Source organism: Capricornis sumatraensis, chromosome 5 (genome assembly GCF_032405125.1).
Source record: "Capricornis sumatraensis isolate serow.1 chromosome 5, serow.2, whole genome shotgun sequence".
Taxonomy (NCBI): Eukaryota; Metazoa; Chordata; class Mammalia; order Artiodactyla; family Bovidae; genus Capricornis; species Capricornis sumatraensis.
Window position 1 is genome coordinate 119865660 of NC_091073.1, and position 7569 is coordinate 119873228.

The 7569-nt window shown below is 45.9% G+C and overlaps 1 non-coding gene across 1 annotated transcript; it reads right to left on the reverse strand.

Moving 5' to 3' along the window:
• Positions 1–235: 235 nt before the first annotated feature.
• Positions 236–307, reverse strand: TRNAC-GCA (transfer RNA cysteine (anticodon GCA)). Its single transcript has one exon. It is a non-coding gene; the product is annotated as a tRNA-Cys (tRNA).
• Positions 308–7569: the final 7262 nt, after the last annotated feature.

Below are 7569 nucleotides of genomic sequence, written 5' to 3' on the forward strand. Positions count from 1 at the left end.
CAGGCCTCCCTGTCCATCACCAACTCCCGGAGTTTGCCCAAGTTCATGTCCATTGCATCGGGGATGCCATCCAGCTGTCTCATCCTCTAACACCCTCTTGAAGTGAAGTGAAGTTGTTCAGTCGTGTCCGACTCTTTGCGACCCCATGGACAGTGGCCTACCAGGCTCTGCTGTCCATGGGATTTTCCAGGCAAGAATACTGGAGTGGGGTGCCATTTCCTTCTTCAAGGGAATCTTCCCAACCCGGGGATCGAACCCAGGTCTCCTGCATTGCAGACAGACGCTTTACCATCTGAGCCACCAGGGAAGCCTCTTACCCTTACTCTTTCCTAGCAGCAGGGTCTTTTCCAATAAGTCCACTGTTATACATATACACATACATTACTTTTCATATTATTTTCCATTATAGCAAGTTATTGACTATAGTTACCTGTGCTATATAGTAAATCTTTGATGCTTGTTGTGTGTCTACTTTTTAAAGAATTAGAACTCTAGCATTCTATTCATATTGTCAAACACGTGGAACCAAAAATGTCATAATTTTTTAACTAGGCAAAAATTCATGTTTTCTAAAATATCTGTATTTTACATGCTCCTTATATATGTATACAAAAGCTTTTCTACTATGCTTGAGGAAGAACAGCCGATGAGTGAGTATCTGGCGTTCTGTGAGTGGTTAGATTTGTTTCGACTGCCCTCCTGTCCTCTCTGACTTACTTGTACAATGATCAGGAAGCAGGTTCTAAATGATCACTGTCTTAGGGAGACAAAAATGATCACTGTCTTTAGGGAGATAAAGCTTTTATACATAGTTATCAACTATTATATTAAGGTCGTTAGTCATGTTATTCAAATTCTTACACCCCATTCTTATTATTTAATCCATTTCTGAGAAGCGTGTGTCTTTCTCAGTTTCCCCTTGAATTTACACATCTTTCACTGTAACTATTCTGATGTTTTATTATGTGTCTCAGGATACATGACTATTATGTTTTCTCTATGAATTATCTCTGTAATCAATATAAAATTGCTTCTCTGTCCTCTTAAAGAATGTTGGCTTTGAAATCTCACGTTAATATTCATATACCTGCTTTTTCTTGGCATTTTTCTCTTGCGTCTCATCTATCCCTTTATTTATTAACATTCAGTGATGTTAATGAAGCTGCTATCATTCAGTTTTGATGCATCTCTGGTAAAGAGCATGCATTTATATCTAAACTGTGGGAAGATGCCTTTTAAAGGGGGAATTCAACCTATTAAAATGACTAACGTCTCAAGGTAGTTCAGTGACCCTATTGCTAGGCCTTCTGTTTAGATTTTGAAGGAAAAGCACTAGCCAATGGAAATAAGATGTTGAAATTACTAAAGGAAAGAAAGAGAAAGATTTCCACCAATCAGGACAGTATTTGGAGAGACAGAAATCTACAAGGAAGGCAGTATGTTCAAGTCCCAGCCACCTTCTCAGGGCCTTCAGCACACTTCCCAATCTCTCCAGTCACCCTGGAAAGATGTCTCATGAACTCCTTGGAATTCAGTGATTGATTTTCTTTCATTAACATTAGTTTAGAAGTCTATTCTTCAACTTCCTTTAAAAGGGATGATTGCTTCCACTTAACTGAAAATGTACCGGCTCTGCCTAAAATTACGAGGCACTGTGTGCAGCCGAGTAATTGCTGAAGGCATCACTGTTGTGAAGTCCCATCCTTCATACTTCCAGCACAACAGATTTTTATATATATTTTGTGTGTGTTTTAATGTAGCTGCATCTTTTAAAAGTTGAAGTATAATTGATTTATAAAGTTGTATTAGTTTCCGGTGTATAGCAAAGTGATCCCGCTCTCTCTAGAGATCTCTCTCTCTCTCTCTATTGCTTTTCAGCCCACTCCAGTATTCTTGCCTGGAGAATCCCATGGACGGAGAAGCCTGGTGGGCCGCAGACTATAGGGTTGCCAAGAGTCAGGCATGATGAAGCGACTGAGCACGCATGCACGCATTGCTTTTCAGATCTTTTTCCTTATAGGCGATTCTAAGGCGCTGGTCAGAGTCACACGATATTGACTATAGTTTCCTGGGCTAGACAGCAGGTCTTCATTTATTTTATGTGTAGTAGTGTTTCTGTGCTAATCCCAAACTCCTAATTTATTCCCTTTCCCCTTTGGTAACCATAAGTTTGTTTTCTATCTCTGCCAGTCTATTTCTGTCTTGTAAACAGGTCATTTGTATCATTTTTTAAAGATTCCATAAATAGGCAATATGTCATATGAAATTTGTCTTTCTCTGACTGGCTTACTTCACTTACTATGATAATCTCTAGGTCCATCCATATTGCTGCAAATGGAATTATTTCATTCTTTTTTTATGGGCCAAGTAGTATTTGGAAACCCACTCCAATATTCTCGCCTGGGAAATCCCTTAGCAGAGGAGCCTGGCGGGCTGCAGTCCATGGGGTTGCAAGAGTCAGACATGACTTAGTGACTAAGTATTCCATTGTGTGTGTACCTATCTATCTTCTCTATCGAGTTTTCTAGATTTTATATTTATCTCACATTTTTCTAGGAGATATCAGTAAAATGTTCTGCTGATGGTGCCTATTTTTAAATTGGTCCTTTATCTACGGCCAGTTTAATCTAATATCTGGCGATTCTTCGTTGTTTATTAATTTTTATTCCACAGCCAGATTAACCTGGGGTGAACTGTTTTAGAAACTGTGAAGGTCAGCTCTCCATTTCCTCAGAGTAAACCTCATCCTGGAGGGTAAGATTCCCCAGTACAAAGACTTCCCTTCAGGAAGCTGGGCAGGGACCACAGTACAGACCCCACTGAGGGCTCCAGGGTCTCTGGCTCCTGCTGACCCTCCCAGGTCGTAGCTGGTACAGCACACACAGGGAGAAAAGCTGGTGGGATAAAGAGAGCAAACACACTTTATCTGCAGTGACAGAGCTCTCTGATTTTAACAGCCTCAAAATGTATGTTTTTCTGAACAGCTTTATTTCCATTAATAAGTGAAGAAAAAACTGGATTGAAGAGTGAGGCTTAGCCCTGAAGGCAGCCGAGATCTCCTGCAAACTGAAGACCTAATTCAGTGCATCTGAATTTGATGATTCCATCTCTGTTGCAAGCAGAGATGCTGGAAGAGGGGGAAGAAGACCCCCTCCGGGTGGGCTAGTGTGCCTGGGCACCGGGGCATACAAGACAAGGGTGACGGGGGCATCCGCTGCGACGCCCAGGCAGTGGGAGGTACCTGCCTGGTTCTTGCCACTGACACCCAAGGACAGAAGTGTGAGGCCCTGGCCAATCCCATTATTGCACCATGCTCCCTTGGAGAGGGGAGAAAAGATGAAATGAGTGCTCGGTGGTGAGAATGGGAAGAACGGAATCTCTTCTTTGTGAGCCGAGGCTCCCCCTTCTGTGTGGGGGCACGGATGTCACCCCCTCCCACCCCTCCAGCTGATATTGCTATTTGCAGCCTGATCGTCATTCCCACTTACCTACATCCACTGTCTTTAAATGACCCAGATGTTGCTCAAAGACACACTTCCACGCTGACACCCTTCCTGTTTTCTAACGACCTTTAGGTCTTTCTTATTTTGTATCTCTTTTATTTCAAGGGCTTCTGGAAGGGAGGAGCTATAAACATGAGGATCTAGTTGCTCTTTTTGGGCTGAAAGGTGGCAGGAGGGGTGAGAGGCGGACTCTAAGGGACCCTGGGGGAGGCAGAGGATGTGATCAGCAACTCTGTAGCTGCGAAGCTTGGGAGAAGAAAAGGGGTAGTGTCCTTTCTGTCTGCAGAGATTTGACATTCCCAGTGTGGAGACGGCACAAGGACCTGGGAGTGTGGGAGACTCGTGCACAGGTGCGCGGCAGAGATGAGCTCTGCTCCGGGGCGAGGTTTGCATCTGTTAGTCATTTCAGCCCCTGCTTTGATATGATGAGCATTCTGGAATTTCTGTTTTCTCTTTTCCAACTTCTGCTCATCTTTAAAGGAAGGAGCTCGATCCGTGTCCTCCACAGAAACCCGTGCAGACCATTGTCATCTGTACTAGTAAGCAGCCCAACAAATGTCTCTGGAAAGAACACCTTTTGGGGACTGGGATACAGCCACGGGCATCCCTTTGAGGAGCAAATGGAACTCCTCTTCCGAGTGACTTGAGTGCTCCTGGTTTGCACCGTCTTTTTGGCGCTTTGTTGTTCAGTCGCTCAGTTGTGTCTGACTCTTTTTGACCCCATGGACCGCAGCACACCAGGCTCCCCTGTCTTCCACTGTCTCCTGGAGTTTGCTCAAATTCATGTCCATTGAGTCGGTGATGCCATCCAACCACCTCATCCTCTGCTGTCCCCTTCTCCTTTTGCCTTCAGTCCTTCCCAGCATCAAGGTCTTTTCCAGTGAGTCTTCCCAGTGGCACCTACTTAGACTTATCCTTCAAATAGGTGCATCCCACTGATTCCTGGAGGTGAGGGGATTACCACCGAGTGCTCCCGCTCCTCTGGGGCAGCCCCTCCCACCGCCCTCCTGACTCAGGCAGGCAGCACCGCTGTGGTTCACTCTGCTCCTGCCCTGGGAGGCCTGCCTGAGCCCCGGGGGCGGAACGGTACCTGCTGGTGTGAATATCCGTGTTGCCTCATGGCCCCTTTCAGCGTCTCAGTTCTTCCAATACCTGTGTTGATTTCTTGTATGAAGTTCCCTACCCTGGTTTCTTCTTCTGACTGATACAGCGGGTCATCTAGTTTCTCAACAACTTATTCATCGTCAGAAAAAAAGGAAAACTGTCCTGCTTCTACACACCAAGCACTGTGCTGCCTGCTGAGCACTGGAGAAGAAAAAGGGAAACAACTGAATCAGTGTCTGTTGTCTTGGAATTCAGTGACTGAAGGTGTGCGTAAGGGACGCCATTCCTGCCTTGAGCCCTGCCACACCCGCAGGCACTGAATATTTTGGACGTCTCTGTGTTTTGACTCCACGACTGGGAACGCTCCCCAGGGAGAGGATTTCAGAGGAGACATAACCGTATCTCCACTAATGGCGAAGCGTTAGATTCTCTTTTGCAGGCGGGCACACTGTGCAGCATGTGGGAATCTCAGTTTCCCAACCAGGGATCAAACCTGTGCAGTAGAAGGGCAGAGTCTCAGCCACTGGACCGAAGGGAAGTCCCTAAATGCTGGCTTCTTAACTGGACTTTAGTTCTGGTTCTAGAGTGACCGGATATGGTGTTGACAGCTGACAGTTACACCTGAATGTGATGGGAGCTTGAAGTTTTACAGGCTTCCCTGGGGGCTCAGATGGTGAAGAATCCGCCTGCTATGCAGGAGACCCCGATTTGATCCCTGGGTCAGGAAGATCCCCTGGAGAAGGAAATGGCACCCCACTCCAGTGCTCTTGCCTGGAGAGTCCCATGGACAGGAGGAGTCTGGCGGGCAGCAGTCCATGGGGTCACTAAGAGTCAGACAGGGCTGAGTGACTAGCGTGAACTCTGACATCGACCCTCGCCGTGTCCTGGAAGGAGCTCACTGAGTGGATGGAGAGCCAGGCCATGCCCCACTCCCCCAGGCCATGCCCCACGTCTGGTACTTTGAAGAACACAGCGTCCTTCAATCCCTTTATGTTCTTGGAAGAAAAAGGTTCAATGTCACTGCTGAACATTTTTAGCAACTGAAGCAAGTGTTTAAAGTGGAGTGAAACCCTCGAGACAGCCTTGACCCAATCAGAATGCCAAGTACCACTTATGAGCCAGAGCTTACCCACAGCAGGCGCTAGTGACAGGAACCAGTTTCAGAAGCTGGGCTGGGAGGACCTTTGTCAGACGCTGCTCTGCTCTCTGAGCCATGAGTCTTTAGGCAGACCACCCTGAGGCCCCACGGAATCTCTGTCCTTACACAATTTGATGGATCATCTAGCATTTATCAGCCTCTGAAGCTCCATGCCTGAAAGTGACATTTTCTTGGAATCGAAGCCTTTAAAAGAGGAGCGTTCGATCTGATGGGCGGGTGATTTATTGGGCTGCTGGACCATTCGGAGTTTTCTGACTGTGGTGCAGCTGCCGCTTGGTGCCCTGGTTGATGATAGATGATGCTTTCACAGGGAGGTAATCTCAGAGAAGTTCTCCTGTGGCCTGGTGAGCTGGCTGTACAATTTCTGTGGTGTAGTGCCGGGAGCCAGCGTGAGGAATTCCACCCGTGACAAGGTCATGCGGCACAGCTCTGATGGCAAGGATAATCAGACCTCAGGTTTTCCCCCTGGAATTTCCTGAGCATCCATCCCCCAAAAAATAAGAATCTGCCTGCTTTTCCACTCTTCTGACATTCTCTGGAAAAAGTCAATTCAGGGCTTTAGTCTTCTGCATTTGAAAGAGTGTTTCAATCCAAAAACCCCTCTGATGGCTTTCTAGCCTGCCTGCAGGACTCGTACAGCTGTGCATGTGATTGTTTGAGGCCTCCTGACTGCAGGAGGCACAGGAAGCTTAAAACATCCTAGGAATGTAGGGGCTTCCGAAGAGTCAAAATCATTAGAATAGGACTGACTGAAAGTTTCATTTGTTGAGTCAATACTTGCTGCCAAATTTTCATATCCTTTATTTTTAGATATAGTTGGTATATAGAAAAACAAGTAGTAGACCTTGTATTAGCAACATTAGATCTTTGCATTAAGTACCTTCTTTGTTATAACCCACTGCGCCTTTGCGCAGTGATGCAACTTTAGCGCTTTAAGGAGATGCAGATTAAAGAAAAACACTTCAGGGGAAATGAAATTAACATTCATTAAGGAAGAGAGCCAAAAAGTGTTAACAAGCCTCTTGGCCAGAAGATAATGTAAATCACCTGAGACCTTTTGTATACAAAAAGATATACAGAAAGAGTCTGGGATGCGAACACTACATAATTTTGTATTACCCATTGATCTCTATGTATAATCAAAAGTATAAAAGGCCTTGAAGGGCAATAGAAGGGGGGCCAGTCGCTGGACTGGTTCCCCCCGTGTCTCCTCTTTACTCTAATTTCAGGCTGAATTCCCATCTGGGGCGTGGAGGCTCACTATGTCTACTTACTTGTCCTGGCTTCTAAGATCCGTAAGAGAGAGAGCCCAAGGCGGGGCACTCTCCGATATTCAAACTGGCGCTGGCGGCCTAACGTAAATGGTGCAAGCTCCTTGTCTGGAACTTTATTGGTTTTCCACGTAACCCAAGTTAATCAGCCTCTTCCTCCACTTAATTTTCCTACTACACTATTTCTTCCTAATCTAATCTTACATTAATAAATAAGTAAGTCTTTCCTCGCCAACGCCGTCCCCGCTTCGAATTCCTTGGATCCACTGGGGCTGGACCCCAGCAGTGTAGAACAAAGTTCTTAATATCTTTTTTTTTTTGTTTTTTGAGAGGGAGACATGGGCCTATTGAGAATCTGATAAAAGTTATAGTCCCTTTAACTAGAGAAATGTATTTGCACATCATTTTGCGTACGCTGCTGCTAAGTTGCTTCAGTCGTGTCTGACTCTGTGCGACCCCGTAGACAGCAGCCCACTAAGCTCCTCTGTCCCTGGGATTCTCCAGGCAAGAGCACTGGAGTGGGTTGCCATTT